Source organism: Pinus tabuliformis, chromosome J (genome assembly GCF_031772625.1).
Source record: "Pinus tabuliformis cultivar Carrire ecotype Pingquan chromosome J, CPIR1, whole genome shotgun sequence".
NCBI classification, from domain to species: Eukaryota; Viridiplantae; Streptophyta; class Pinopsida; order Pinales; family Pinaceae; genus Pinus; species Pinus tabuliformis.
In genome coordinates, this window is record NC_142295.1 from 767,291,403 (window position 1) to 767,308,726 (window position 17,324).

Genomic DNA, 17,324 nt, shown 5'->3' on the forward strand with positions numbered 1-17,324 from the left:
GTACGTAGGTTTATATTGGTGAAGTAGTGTACGTCTCTTGAAATATGTTTTAGATGATTCTGTTTATTGCTGCAGTATTCTAGGTTCAGAATTGGTGTCTGGTTACTGGTACTATTTTCTGGTTACAACATTCTGATAATTTTTTGGTTGATTCAGTATTTGTTTGCACAAAGGAGTTTGGTTACTACAGATATACTTGATGTTTGATTGATATACATGGATCTAGTCTGAAAATTTATGAAACGTGGTCCTTGGAAGAAAAGAGAAGGTTGAAGCCTTCTGTAGGTCAGCACATACGTACTAGTACCTCAGCTAGTGCAAGAGCTAAGGGGGTTGTAGCTCCCTTCCAGGAGAAGCTGGAGAAGAAGAGAAGGTTGTAGCCTTCTGCAGGTTGAAGCCTGCGTGTTGGTATAAGACTGCACCAGTACAGAATCATTGTAAAAAGAAGTTTCTAATTGAAAGAAGATAGAGACATATTGCAGCAGGTGGTTTTCACCCATATTGGGTTTCCACCTTATATCTTGTGTTCTTTTGTGTGACTGTCTACTCTACTTTTCTGTTCCTACTTATTGTTATATGGTTCTGACACACAGATTAATGATTAACATTTGGAGAATAAATTAAATTATAAGTCTGGAAGTTATACGCGAGTTTCATTAGTCAGAGTTGCGTATACATGCTGTTTTAATTCACTGAAGTAGCGTATACGAATCTTTGTATAAATTGAAAAAGAATTTGACTTAATAATACTGATTCACCCCCCCTCTCAGTATTATTTTCAACATATATTTCAACTTCATGGACATTTTCCCAAAAATTCTCTAAAGGTAGTAAGGAAAATTTAATAAGTCATTTGACTCAATATGTAGTAAAAGTTTAAGATGGTATTGATAAGTGAAGGCATTCCTTCCCTCATAGGTTATAAAATTTTGTAAGATCACCAACAAAGCTAACCATGCATCCTTCATCCATGCCCTCGGTACACCCTTTGCCTAGCTTGTGTTTTTATGTTTAGCTTTAAGGAATTTATTGTAGATCTCCAACCCTAGGGATAACTTTTTCCACCATCTCTCTCTAGTTCTAGGAAGGCTAGTGGCATAAAAGATGGTATTCTCTATAACTTCCATTTCTAAATTTCCAACCCTAGTTATTAATTCATCGAAACTTTGAGAAAATTAAAGAGTGGCCTTATCATTGAACCCCTAAAACTTAGCAAAGAAATGATGCCACCCCTCTTCCTTAAAGAATTTCTAGCTCATATTGTATTTTGATATGGCTTCTAGAGCCCATTTGGAAGGGGGATCATGACAATCCACAACCATCTTGATAACATGGCCCATTGAAGAAAAACATCCCCCCTGCCAAAAACACACCAATCGAGAATGGATAGGGATGCACCGGTTAGGAATTGCAAACAATGGTTAGGAATGAAAAGGTATGGGGAGACCTAACTGTAAGAGCTGGGGCACAAGATGGTTGGGATCATTTGGGACCCACTGAAGTGATTCCAAATGATCTTTAATGATGGACTCAGAATATCCTCTCTGATGTCATGGGTGATAGTGGGAAATACTGAGATGGAAAGGACTACAAACAATTGTATCAAGTGATAAAAATAACTAATTGGGGATTTTTACTCGATTAAAATGATGGAATTATGAAAATAAGTGCCCACTCCAAATCATTCATGTTAATCAACCATCATGGAAAAGGATTGACTCTCAATCATTTGAATAGATATGGTTGGTAAGAGATTCATGCATTATGAATGTAAGGTATAGAGTATGGTATATAAGTGGAGTGCATAAGGATAATAACATTAAGGTATAGAGTCATAGTTTATAAAAAACGAGGGAAAGTTTAGGATATAAAAATCATAATTTAAGGTAAGAGGAAATAGGATCAACATGTGTTTGAAGTATGTGTTTTTAGTGATATCCTTTTTTTCAATAGACCAATAAGAATTTAAAAGTAACTTACCTCTGAATGTTGTCTATCAAAATTACAACACACATGCATAATGATAATGAAAATTTTTGATATGTGTTGAGAGATCTAATATTGTTGAGCTACAAGTGCCTTGAGCTATAAGAGAACTATTTCAATTATGCTTAAGAAACTTCTTCAAAACTTGCATATTCAACATTCTGATACATGTTTTGTATTTCTTGTGTAGGTACAAGAATGTTGTAGAATTCCAAAAATTTTCCAATTTCTATGCATAAGTGCTGAAGGATGTTGTTTTTTCATTTGTATTTCCTGGGTATGCTATTATTCTTTTATACTCTACTTCAAAATTAGTGAAAACATGATTTTTCACCCAAAAAAATATGTCGCTTGAATAATTAGATGATGATGTGGAAAATAACTACATTGAGAATTATGAAATGGGGAGATGGAACAATTGTGTCTCAAGATTTGTAATGAATAAGAGACCTGATATTTCAAGAAGAACTAATGCAGGAATGGGTGACACCCTCTTTTTGAAACAAACAAGCTGCTCTAATTTCCCTATATCTTATCCCCTTTTTATTCACACTGATATTGAAGGTTATTAACGGAATCATGAACTAAGTAGTATTCAACATGACCCCACTCATGGCACAATTATGACTATGTGAAAGATTTGTTGAATTTGAACACAATAAGAAATCAATGGATTACCAATTGATGATGGTTGTTGTTAAATAGTGTGAGGCTACTCACCTTTAATATTAATGAGAGCCAAGGTGTCTTTGGTACATCTTACTAGCCATGAATAAATGTGTATATGTCAAGTTCCTAGAAGATGTGATGAGAAGGATGCATTAAGGAATCCCCTTTGTTAATGAAAGAGTCCCTACCAATGATGTATGTAGGTCCCTAGGTACCACAAAATTATCTGACTTTGATATTCCAGATAGTGTGCTGAATTTGATGGACACAAATTTGTTAGAAGGAAGGCCTTAAGTAATCCTACGTCATTTGACATGAGAACAAGAAAATTATTTGAAGAATATGTGGTGCAACCAACAACCAAGTCTACCCAAGTCTAGTTATGCAAAGCATGTTGATTTTTATAATCAAACAATGTTTTCTCTTTTTTATATTTATTTTCCTTTATTTTTCTTTCTGTTTATGTATTATATATATATATATATATATATATATATATATATATATATATATATATATACATATACATAATTTTTTCTTTTATTTATTTATCTAATTTATGTAAAATCAATTAAAATCTAGAAAAGACTCAGGTAGAGGTTGGAAAGGTATAAGAAGACTCCCTACTAACCACCTCCATCTCAATATACTATAGATGATCTTGGACAATTTTCTACTTGGACATGGGCTTGTGGTACGATCTCATCATATGTCCATTTACCACAAAAGGGACCTTCTCCTCATCTATTGTTTTTATCTTTGTTGAGCCATTATTAAAAATGGAATCTACCTTGTAGGGTTCCAACCAGTGTGTAGTCGAATTTCCTTTGAAATTCTTGAATCTCGAGTTAAAAGGATGGGCCTAGTCACCAAGTCTAAAATTCTTCTTCAATAGATTTATCATGCCACCTAGCCCACTACACTTGGATGAGGATTGCACATTAATTGGAACATTGATGAATTTCATCTAACTAATTGATTTGTGACACTCTTTGATTTTGAGCTTCTGATAAATCTAGGCCCAATTGCACAACTATCCTAAATTTTTTTACTTGAAACTCGATAGGAGGAGAACCTATTTTCCATAAATAAGCTTGTAAAGTGTAAGCCCTATAGTGCATCACTAAGTAGTCCTATAGACCCATAGTGCCTTTCGAAGCCTGTCTACCCAATATTTATGATGCAATTGTTTAGTTTTAGATAGAATGGCTTCCAACAATGTTTGTTCATTCAACCTACCCTTTTTCCTGTGAGTGATAAGATGTGGACTTTCGATGTTTTATTTTATACTACTAGACAACGGGACGCATTGTCTTTGATGTGAATTGAACTCCATGGTTTGTTATAATTTCTCCAAGGAATATGAAATGGGTAAAAGTGTCTTCAAAAATAAACTCAAGGACAAATTTTTCACTCGCTTGATATAAGAATTTTCTTCTACCCATTTGATGACGTAATCTGTGCAAACTAACATATAGCTCTTTTTTCCTTGATGTTGGAGCAATTGGCCCTATAAAATTGAAGGCTCGGTTAGAGGAAATTTCATCCTAAAAGTGCCCATAAAATTTTCATGTAATTTCTATGTCATACTATGAAAACCAATCAAAATCCTTTAAATTTAAAAAGAGGTACATGTAAATATTTTGGAGGGAAAAGAAAGAAAGTTGTCTTTTTTAATTGTATTTTTGGCTTATCTCCTTATAGGTGTCCTTAAATTTCAAGTGTAGAAAATCATTGGATGTGGAATTAATTTCCACATCCAATGAATACCCATTATGCATACTTCTGAGAAGACACACATTGATAAACATTGAATATGCATTTAAAAAGTGCGTTGAAACATGTTTTTTTAATGTATCTTCAATTTTTATCAAAGTGGGTCTTCTTAGAAGTATGCATAATGGGTACTCATTGTATATGGAATTTAGTTCCACATATAATGAGTTTATACACTTAAATTTGAGTAAACATATAGGGGGATAAGCCAAAAATACAATAAAAGAAAGAAGTAGTTTTCTTCTTTTCCCTCCAAAATTCATAACTATTATTTTATTATTTTAGCTATTATTTTATTATTTTTCCTTAGGAGGCCATTTTAGGCTGAAATTTATTCTAATTCCTTTGAAAGGGTTCAATGAGAACTTGAGTTTGTAGGGGAATTTCATCTTCTTGGGTTGGTCTTCCCATTTGTTGGTAGCTATCACAACTTTTGACATATTTCTTTGCATCCTTAAATTATGTGGGCCAATAATATCCCTGATGGAGCACTTTGTAAGTAGTTATCTTATCAAAAAAATGGCCTCCTCATGGCCCATCATGAAAGGATTTTAGAATGTACACACCTTCTAATAATAAAATATGGTCCGATAGGAGAAAGGTCTCTATCAATCCAAGAGTAAGTGGCACTTGGTTTCATAATTCACTGCTTATCACATGAAGAAATGTGTTGAGGCTATGCCTGAAAACCATAGAGTGTAAGTAGATAAAACAAACAAGTTCTCATCAAGAAAGCTATCATCAACAAGACAACATCCATTATCATTACGAATTCGAGAAAGAAAATTTACAACTAAGTTCTCTTTTCTAGTCCTATCCACAATGGTAAGGTTGAAGTCCTACAATAATAGTAACCATCTTGTAATTATTCCATTAGTAGAAAATGTACTCATTAGAAATTTAAAGGCTACATGGTCTGTTTGCACAAAAAAATTGTAGCTTGTAATAAAATGTCTAAATTTATTTATAGCATGAACACTGACTATAAATTCTTTCTTGGTAACTATGTAATTAAGTTTTGCTAGTGCTAGGTATTACTAATAAAATAAATTTCATAGGATACATACTTATATTTATGTCCTAGGCATTTGTACAAACATGAAATGAGAGCAACCAATTTGGTCCCCTCAAAGCTGATGTTGTGGAAAATTTCTCCAAAATATCAAAAGATGTTTGGCATTATGAGTCCCATAAGAAATCTACATATTTAGTTAATAAAGTAAACATGGGTGCAACTATATTTGTAAATTTTTCAACAAACCTTTTGTAGTAGCATGCATGTCCCAAGAAGCTCATTCTTTTTGTGAATGTAGTATTGGAAGATCCATAATGACTTTGATTTTGGTAGGGTCCACTTTAATACCTACATGAGAAACGTGATGACCAAGGAAAATCCCTTATATTAATAACATTTGAAATTTTATGTTACTTAAGGCATGATGAGCTCCTCTACAGTAGATTAATGTTTTTTTAAGATTTTTCAATGCCTCCTTGGAGGTGTTACCATAAACCAAAAACTCATCCATGTATATTTCGACACATTTGTGAATCATGTCAGCGAAAACTCTTGGTACTACAAATTGGAATGTTTTGGGGGCATTATAAAAACCAAATGGTAGGAGTGTATATGAAAATTTCATCCACGGACATGTAAAGGTAATTTTGTATTGGTCCTCTGATGCAATTTGAATTTGGTCATATTCACTAATACCATTTAAGAAAGATAATTATTGTTTTCATGCCAATGTATCTACTACTTGATCGATAAATGAAAGTGGAAAATAGTATTTTCATGCATCCCTATTCAATTCTCAATAGTCAGCACAAATAATCTATTTACCATTTTTCTTTGGTATGAATACAAGTGGAGAGACCCACATGTTATCATATATAGGATATATGAAGTTTCCAATTAGTAGTTTTTGTAGTTCCTCTTTCAAAATGTCCTTCAAGGAAGGATTCACTAAAGGAGCAATACCATACCATATGCATTCATATTGAGGGATATATATTGAAAAAAAATGACACAATATATTGAGCATATAATAGGGGGAAATGGTTTTTATATTGATGGGTATAAAAAAATGGAGCTCAAAGTTAATGAAAAAATATAAAGGGGTATGAAAAATGTTAATGAAAAAATGGACACCTACAATTTCTAGTTAAAGTAGGGTTTTTTTTAATTGGTAAGGTGTATTGGGTTCATATTGGTATGGGGTTAAATAATATGAGCTTTAGAGGTATTTTCCAATATGTAGTCAAATTAGGGGTATTGTTTAGTATGCCACGAATGCACATCATATGTCAGAGGTTGATTGAGTGAAGTCCCCATGGCATCACTAGTGTTTCTTGACTAGCCTAGAATTTCCTAAATATGTATTTGGTGTAGGAAAGTATTTTATGAATACCATGCATGTCTTGGTATTTTTATGAAAACACACTAGATTTGTCCTGCAATAGATGAATTAACTATTCTCGCTCGGTCTGAATGAGATTAGGGTTAATATTCAAAAAATTTAGGGCTTATCTCAATAGGAATGTTATAAGGATCTAATTTTTTTCTAATGGATGACAAAGGATAATTCAAAGAGACTTTTTTGGTTCAAAAATTTTCTAAACATTTATACTAAAAATATAATCATAATTAGGAAATAATTCATACTGTTGAGTATAATCTATTGTGGAAAGAATCTGATCTAGAAAGTTAGCCTATGTGTGTTCTCTAAATTCTCTGGATTGTTCAATCATCAAAAGAGGGTGTACAATATCTTATTCTTCATAAGGATCTCTTACCCAAGGGTGCTCTTCTGTCATAGGGTTTTTTGGTGGGTAGAGGATCAATTTATTCATGGCTATTCCATTGGATATGGTCATCTCCTCAGAACTAAAACCAATAAAGGCATTAGTTGTGGCTAACCATGTTATCCAAAGGATCACTGGGTGACCACCCATGGTGGTATTAGGTTGTAGTACCAAGAAACACATAATATATTCCCATGAATCCAAGGTTACTATAATATCATACAAGACTCCCATAGGCTTGACCCTAGATCTGTGAGCAATTTTCGATATAATGGGAGTGCGTCAGAGATTTTTAAACTCCATTGTTAGTATAGTCATAATGTTCATGGAATCCCATAAAACAATAAGGGTGTTATATATAGAAACATTATTGATGAATATGGTAACCATAGGGTTTCAATTGTCTACATATTTCCCCATCATAATCCTTTTAGACATCAAATTAGATAATTGTCCTACTACTTGAATAGTGAGACTCTCTTTTCATTTTCTTCCTAGTTATTTGAGACATAATTCCCATATGGTTTTGGTGTATATAGGGACATCATTTATGGCCTGAATAGGGGAATTTTGACATGATCATTTTTCAGTTCTACTTCGAAATCAAATTTTGGTTAGCAATAGATTTTTCTATGGCTGATCTATTTGGATAATGATGAGGTTTAGGTGCCCAGACTGATGTGTATGTAAAATAGAAATTTGAGGCTTTTTTTTCTTGACCCTATTACAATTGTGAAGTAGAGGATGTTTGTATGGAAGGAGTAATCATTTCTTGAGGCTGGTTGTCATTAGTCACTTGATTAGGAGTCTCCTCCCCTTTTATTTTTTCCTTAATGATAACGATGTAATATTTTGGTTTCAGGACCTATCCTTACCTAAGATGGACGTCTTGAATTGGAATTGAGGTAACCAAATATGTTAAAAGGGTTTGTAGATCAGTATTAAAAATTGGTTGAGCTGGCCTACTATTAGGGATAGGAGAAGTTTCAACATGTAATTAGGTTGATCTTGGCGGATTTTGTTTTGTAACCAACTCTAGAAGTTAAAAAATGGATGGTTGTGGTGCAATTACATGTGTTTGTAGCGGAGGATATTGTTGTGGTAAAGTTAGAGAACATTGTGGGTATTGAGGGTAGACATGATAGGGCATGGGGACTTGTTGTGAGGGAATATTTTCATAAGTATTGCCTCGTCAACCATATTGCTAAGGCTCGGGTTGGGTGTACTTTTAAGGCCATATTTCTACCAAGGAACTTGTGGATTTAACTGTTGGGGATATGAATTATAAAATGGATAAAATTGCAAGGAAGGGTCCTGTGACATACCTTCAACTTGTGGTTGCCATGTTCTTGTTGGTTCTTCTTAGAAATATAGTTTAGCTCATTCATTTCCTTCTTTATAGATGGCTCATACTCTTGAAAATGAAGGAAAAATATTAGTATAATGGTCATTTATACATATGACACAAAACCACTCATGCTGTAGTGGAAATTCCTCAGGAGAATACCTTTTCCTACACTTATGACAAAACTAGCTAAAGATGCATTTTCCTTTTCTTGTTTCTTCTTTATTTTCAAGGTATCTAATTGTGAACTAAGGGTCCTGAGGATATATGTTTTGAAATATTCAAGAATATTGCCCAGATCCATCGTTGTTATCCCCCCTGAAACATGTTTAGTTACTCTTGAAAAATCTTGTCTTATACCCTTACCATATTTGGCTCTACTCATCAAGTATTTCCTACAAAAGTTAGAAATGTTAGGAAATGATAACTAGGATATATCACCAAAACTCATAAGGTTGAGGACCAATAGTGATTTCAAAAACATAGTCCTAATGGTCTCGTCACTAAGTGTGCCCAGTTTGGACTTGTGGAGATTATAGATAAATATCTCAACAAATTCCTCGAGACTCTCCTTTGGTTGTTGCTACATCTTGAAAATGTCATTACACGAGTCTTTGGTTTTGCACTAGTCATGGTAATTTTTAAGGAAGGAAAACTTCATTTCATACCAATTATTGATAGTTGACTGTCTAAGTCCCAAAAACCATCTAAGAGTAGAATATTTTAATGTGGTGAGGAACAATTTTAATTTTCGGGCATCATATACATAATTATAGCTCTGGAATATAATTTAAAATTCAAAGAGAAAGGCATCTAGATCCTTTGTAGACATACCTCTAAATTGGGGTAGGATTGATGGAGGAATTATTTTCATAGTGAATTCAATGCTAGGTAAAGGATGGGAAACCCAAAAATAGTTTATCCCTTTGCTTCTACATTTTTTTCTCTCGATATGCCATATTTCCAAACAAACTAAAAGCAGAAAGTATTGCTGAGAGATTTGGCTCCGTAATCAAGTTAAGGTGGATGTTAAACTATCTCCAATAGACACTTTTGGTATTCATTTTACAACATATGTATCAATTTGTGAAATTACTACATTTTGAGGTGTTCTAAAGAGTTTTCCAATATGTTCTAGGCTAATATCCTAGTTTAGTACTTGATCAACCTACTTTTCTTCAAATTTTCTCTTCCCTTTTTCAACAGTGGTTTTGGATTGTAGTCTATCTAACTTGGAAGTCAATTATGGTACAAGAACTTTCTCCCTCTGATCGTTACCTGCATATCGTTTATCTAGATTAGTAGGTGGAGTCTTATTGTCACCAAATAAATTAGCTGGAAATTTTGATTTAAGAAACATGTCTTTACTATCCCTAGGTCTTATCATCAGTCAACCACATATTTAACAAGCTTTGGAATGACCCATTAAAGTGGTTGCGATGGGATAGAACCTCTTTCAATAGTTTTTAAATGAAGAAATATTTGTGTCTTATGGTGTTTTCCCTACCAATCTAAATGATTATTGGAAAACAAACAAAATAAAAAACTATGTTTTCACCATTCACCTTTCAAAATTTTCCCAGAAATGATGCCAAAATATTTTGGAATATTAATTGTTATCAATAAACCCCATGTCAATCTGAGTCTTATGAATTGTAAGCACAATATGTTCAAGCAAAAGGTTTGATGTCTAAAACTAATAATTTGAGCATAATTGTTTTTTGAATTAATGGGATAGACATTCCTCACTAATATTTGAAATCTATAGAGATTAAAAGAACAACAATCAAACTATTACAACAATGACTCAAGCACTTGATAGTTAACTTCTTTGTTTTTATTCCCTAATCATGCTTACAAAGTAACATTTCACTTCACTAGGAGAGTGTTCATGCTTAACAATGGAAAAGGTTGAATGCAAATACAAAAGAGTCAGTGTAACATAAAATATACTCTAAAGGGGAAAGTGTCATAAGCTATCACTAAAGTTGGTTTCCTTTGTCTATCTATTGTAGGTTACTCAAAACTTGTATAAGAACCACATACCTAAAGGGGATTGTGCTAAATAAAGGAAAACAACAACCTTATGCATATGAGTATATTTGCAATAGAGAAAGTTCTATGGTAGGTTTTGCACCTTTTCATTCAGAGACACTATCTTTCCAAGTATGAATTTGCTAAAGCTTGTATGAGGGTTCATATAAATTCAACGACACACTCATAAAGCTCTTCAATAGTTCCTTAAACCTCACTCTTTCGACTAATCTCACAGTCGACATTGGAAGACAATATTTTGTATGAAACGTTCATGGATTTAATGTTTAGTGATTGATAAATTCTTTAGAGAATAAAGTTCTTAGCAATAAAATAATTAGATTATTGATATGTATTCAAAAGCACAACAAAAATAGGAACAAACCAATCTCTGCAAACCCTAATTGTCCAATGAGCAACAGAACAAGATATGAAAAAATTTAACCACTGATGAATGATCAATCTAAGTGCAAAGATATTCTAATGTACTCAATCCAAATCATGCTAACTAGCATTCAAATCATAAATTAATAAATCATGTTAGATAAAAAAAACCCCTAAACATTCATATATGTATATGGTCATGAATATATCAGATGTGTTAATACAGACTAGATATTTGATAGGGTGGGAGATTCTCCTTTAGCCGTAAGAATGAATTTAGTTTTAATTAAAACATTCTTGGATCATTGGAACAACCTTCTTGGATGGATTACGACATAGGAAATAAAATCAATGCAATAAAGTAAATTAAATACATTACACAGCTCAATTTTCTCAAGAGAGGTGGGCCCTTGCCAATCTAGGTAGGTGAGTCGATGAAACTCATAGAACCACTAATATAAAAACACCATCAATTGAAACGATGATTTTATTAATAACATAGTATCACAATGGATTGCAACACTTATATCATAACCATATGGGAGAACAAATTTTGTATTGAAAAAAGGAAGAATATAAGATTGTCTTGAATTTACAAATTACAACAACATACTCTTTCTCTTGCTAACCTTTAATTGTAGAGTTTGATGCCTATATAGAAAGCCCTAGAATATATATAAACTAAATCCTCTATTCTTATGGATCAAAAGGTAAAAATACTTACATTTCTTGTAAAATAGAACCAAGATTGATTCTTTTAACCATCGGTACATTTTCGGTAGAAACTAAATCAAGGCTTAATCTGGTTGTTTTTCATTCAACTAAAGTGCACATGAATAAATGAATTCAGATAGGCCTGACTCAAACTCTAAAACTTGATTGCCTGTAGATGGTCACCTCCAGTCCTTGACAAAACTACGGTGCTCTGGAGCATTCCCTACTGTCATTTCTCCTCCAATGAAGGGAATCCGAACCCCCTTCAGGCGAATTTTACTGTCGCCTAAACCTAGACCATAATGAATCTTTGATTGTGTTGGAAAGACTATTATGGTATTGAATCTATAGATCCTTCATACTATGAAAGAATGGAACATGAACTAACCAATATGTTTTGATGCAAGGTTGGTAGTCAAACTTTTTAACTCTCATGTGACTAAACCTAATTGGAGTACAAATAATCATAAACCTTTGGAACTTAGGTACTTATATTGCTTATAAAATAGAATTAAGTTTCGTTCTTTTAACCATCGGTACATTTTTGGTAAAAAATTAATCAAGTCTTAATTTGGTTGTTGTACATTCAACCGACGTGCACATGAATAACATAGTGAGTCTTAGATTGTGTTGGAATGACTATTTTGGTATTGATATAGATCCTTCATATTGTGAAAGAATGGAACATAAACTAACCAATAGGTTTTGATACAAGACTGGTAATCAAACTTTTTAACTCTCATGTGATTCGACCCAATTGGTGCACACATAATCATAAACCTTTGGAACTTAGGCATCAAAATGGTTGTAACAGTCCAATAATCAAGCTAACATTCTTCAGTATTAAAGGTTACTTAAAATACCATTAATTCATTAAGAACTTAGGAAAAATGCTTAAAACAAATAGATTTACCTCAAACACTTATCAAGGGAGGTTGAGGCTCAATACCATGAAGAAAGGCGGTATCTAGGTTAGGTTTAGATGCTATAATAGGGTATAGTTTGGAAAAATGGGTATTTAGTAGATAGAAAAATAGGGAGCCAACATGGAGTATTGCTGGTGGCTAGAATTGTCCTACTTTTTGGTCTCTATCCTATCCCAAACACACCACCTTAATGCCTGTTTCAACCCTGAAGGCCTATCTATTCCTGTACTCCTCTTATGGTTTTCATATTCAAAGGTTATACATGTACTTAATCATTAAATTTATAGGTTTTATATCTTAATATGTCTTTGCAACTAATATATTCCTTTCCTAAGTAACTCGATGGCACCAAAGTGTTAATTTATATGAGAGATTGGGTTGGTACAGGAATTGTGCTTGTACGAGTCAACATTCCTACACTTTCGAGGCAGCTGTCAATTTTTGTTTGACTCATCGTTTATGGATGGGACAACTCAATAGACTGTGCAAATTTCTTGTCTAAGAGATCAGTTTCCTGGATAGGCTTGGTGCTTAGAGAAGAAGGCAGGATCTGAAGGTTGCACTTTGGCTACAAAACCATTTTTTAGACCTTTTGTGAATAGCCAAAAGTCTTAATATATCCTATTGTTAGATTTTTGTTGCGGCCAAGAGCCAAAGCATGTATTTAATAGGGTTTCTTCGTAGATGTTAGGGAGCGATGTTATGTAAACTTTTTCTACCAACTGTAATTTTTGAGTATTTCCATTTCTGGGATGGATCGGGGATCCACGATGTGTATTTTATCTTTTTGAAACTTAATACAAAGGAACATGCCAGTTGTGAAGTTCTTTATCTCGATATCATTTTGATGCCCCATTTGATCGCTTGAAGTTTCATATTTCGTTACAGGGAAACGAGCTGATTGGCTAGGGCCTAGCCAAACCAGCTCGTTCTCCCTTCGTTAAAGGTGTGTTAGATTTATTTTCATGCAAGGTTAGTGAAACAAATCATGTTTGGATTCTTTTATAGTTGATGAACTTTAATTTCTTGCAAGCTATGTGATCTCGATCCAGGTGTGTGCATGGTTCATTTGAATTTACTTTTATTTCCTTCCATTCTTTCCTACAAATGTGTGCTACCCTTTTCTTTACAAAGTAAATGCACATCTAGCTTCCTGCACTGGTGTGTTTTCATTTCAGCAACTTGAAAGTTTCCTTTACTCATTGTAGCCAGTCATTGTTATTTCTGCAAGTCTATTATTCTTTTGCAAATAGTGTTTGGCTTTATAGTGAGGCATATTCTAATATTCAAGTTTAGATTTAGATTTTGTTAATGTCAATAATCCTTCACTAAAACACTATTGCATTACTTGGATTTATACCTGCACTCCTTGCTAGACTTAATATTGAATCTATCAGAAGGATTCCCTGAGTTAAAACGATTATTTTCATAAGGGTGCAGATCTAATTTACTCAATGAATAGTCATCTCAGGAAAGAGCTTGCCAATGTTTATGTCATAGTAGTTTCCAAGTAAATAGTTTCTTATTTCAATAGAAATTCCCTTTGGCTATGAAAGCACCTTTCATTTCCGAGCATGTAATTAGTTAATGATTCATTTTTCTTATAAAGGTTCACTTTACAGTTCTCTTTTCACCTTGCATTTATTTTCTTAGTTAACATGATTTTATTTATTGCAACCAATTTGGAAACCAAGTACAGGAACTCTGGTTTCCTAGTACAGGAACCTCTGTTCTAGTACAGGAATTGACAATCCAAGTACAAGAACAGAGTGATCTAGTACAAAGGCTTAGATTCTTGTATGTATGGCAAGATCTTTAGTATTGGCCCAATATATATACTTCCAGTATAGAAGCTTCACTCTAGTACAGGAACAACGATCCAGTACAGGAAGCTTGTTGTGGTATAGGAACGATAGCTTGGTACAAGAAGGAAAATCTTGAGGAAGACAGACATCCTGATTAGTTGGATCATTCTTCTGTCTTACAACTATATTGAAGAGAATCTAACATAGTTATTCTATTGATTCAGATTGTTCATGAAGAATTAAGAGTTTCCTTTATTTGAGTTTCTGCAAAGGACATTCTTTTCATTCAACACCAAAGTTTTCTTGGTATTCATTGTCATATGATATTTCCTTTCGAGTTTGCAATTTGTAATCAAAGAAGTAGGAATATAATTAGAGAAATTTCATATCATTTCTTGGCATTTCCTGTGCTATGCCCCGAAGTGTATGAAACGCTGAGTTGACAAATTAAGTGTTGAAAGGAATTTGTTGAACTGCAATTCCCGCACCCAACATTTTGGCGTTGTTGCTGGGGAGGTATTTCTAAAGATTGGTAAAAACTTTCTTGTTTTCTTTCCTTTACAGTAGGGGTAATTCTACTTTTATTTTTTCTATTGTGTGCTTCTATTGTTGAAGGATTTCATAGTGTTGATTTATTTATTCATTTGCAGCATTTGATTTAAGATTTTTTTTTTTTAATTTAAAAGTTTTGTCATTCTTTTGGATTTTATTATAGGATGAATGCCTAAAATGGGTAAGGGTACGAAGCCTAATAAGGACAAAGGGAACACTGATAAATCTAAAAAAAATTCTCATATTGGACCTTATTTTGCTAGCATAAAGTCCAAACAGACACAAAGTCGTCATGCAAATACTGTCCACTTGGATTCTGGAGACAGTAGTTCAGGTGTGACACAACCCAAGAAGGGGAAGAAGGAAACTAGTGGTGCTCCAAATACCAATTTGAGCCATAGTCAGCCTTCTCATTTTAGTGGGAGTGGTTTATCAAGGGAACAAAAATGGTAGAGCATGAGGATCATGCTAAGGGGACTAGTGAGAATCAAGTAATTGAGGAACAATCTACCTTTGGATTTCTAATAGTGGATTCTGAAACAAATACTCAAATAAAGAACATTTTGTCATCGGATCTCCCTCATTTCTATGGTAAGGTGCACAAAGATCCTAATTATTTTCTTTTTGATTTTGATATCCTATGTAGAAGCTATTATTACTCTTCAGATGCCCAGAAATTAAAGTTATTCCCTGTAACTCTCAATGATTCAGCCTTGTGCTAGTTCATGGGACTCGAAGGGAAAAATATAACTTCTGTTGGAAATAATATTGAGAGGGGGGTGAATCATTATTATCAAATCAATTATTTTTCATTTCACAATCAGATTTGTATATGCTACTTCAACTATGGGAAATTGTGTATATACGCCATTGTGTCTAAAGCAACCAACGTATATCAGAAAGCTTAAGATTCATTAATTATTGATCTTTAATCAGTGCATTAGGACTTCATTAATCATAAGAACAGTAAACAGGAGCAGTAAAATAGAACAGATCACCACACACATGGACACAAAGATATAAGGTGGAAACCCAATGTGGGTGAAAACCACCTACTACAATTCGTCTCTATCTTCTTTTAATTAGAAACTTCTTTTTACAATGATTCTATACTGGTGAAGTCTTATACCAGTATGCAAGTTGCTACCTGCAGAAGGCTACAACCTTCTCTTGTTCTCCAGCTTCTTCTGGAAGGGAACTACACCCCCCTTAGCTCTTGTACTAGTTGAGGTACTAGTACATAGGTGCTGACCTACAGAAGGCTACAACCTTCTCTTTTCTTTCAAGGACCATGTTTCATAAATTTTTAGACTGGATCCATGAATAACATCAATCAAACATCAAGTATATCTGCATCAACCAATCTCCTTTGCACAAAACAAAACCTGAATCAAATAGTCACTTCTCTGAATGTTGTACTTAGAAAATAGTAACAGTAACCAAACACCAATTCTGAACCCAGAACACTGCAACAATAACCATAAGTAGCTAAAATAGATTTCAAGAGACGTACGCTACTTCAATGTATACAACTTGCGTGCATACACTTCTGAATTAAGGCCAACCAGCATATACGCTATTTTGAATTACATAATCACCGTGTATACGCGTCTTTTCTTTGCTGAACCTACGTACAGATCTATAAAATATAATTTATCCTTTTCACTTATTCAGACATCAATTATACCCAGATTATCAGATATATAGATCAAGTCATGCCCCAAAATAACATATCAAAATCAAACAAAGATACTACTATTCAAGCCTTAAGATCTTGATCCATCAATAGTCCTTATCCTTCTTCTTGTGCTCAGGTTCCTCCTTGATTCGGATCCAGCTATGCACCATAACCCAAAGACCAGTATTCCAGATCTAGTTCTTCATTAGATATTCAATAATTGAGTCAATCCTTTGCCTAAAGATCTCCTTCCCCTTTTATAGTCTTAGGCCTTACATAATACCATGGTCCAAAACCATAAAGAATCAATACCTTGGACCAAATACCTGGGTTCAACACTTCAGACGAGATACCATGGTCCAAAAACATAGGTCCAAATACCAAGGACTAAATACCATGGACCAAAAATAATTTTTCCCACACGTATGCGCCTTTTTTGTATGAAAGTGTGTGCATACACATACACGATTTTTGATCGGCAATCCGACGTGTATACACGATTTCGTCAAAAGGAATCTGCGTATACCTCTTTTTCTTTCATTATGAGAGTCTGAACAGTGATTTTCCATCTGAGTGAGTTTCAATCAAGGACAACATCTGTGTCATAGTGCCAAACCAGTGTCATAATGCCAACAATCTCCCCCTTTGGACTT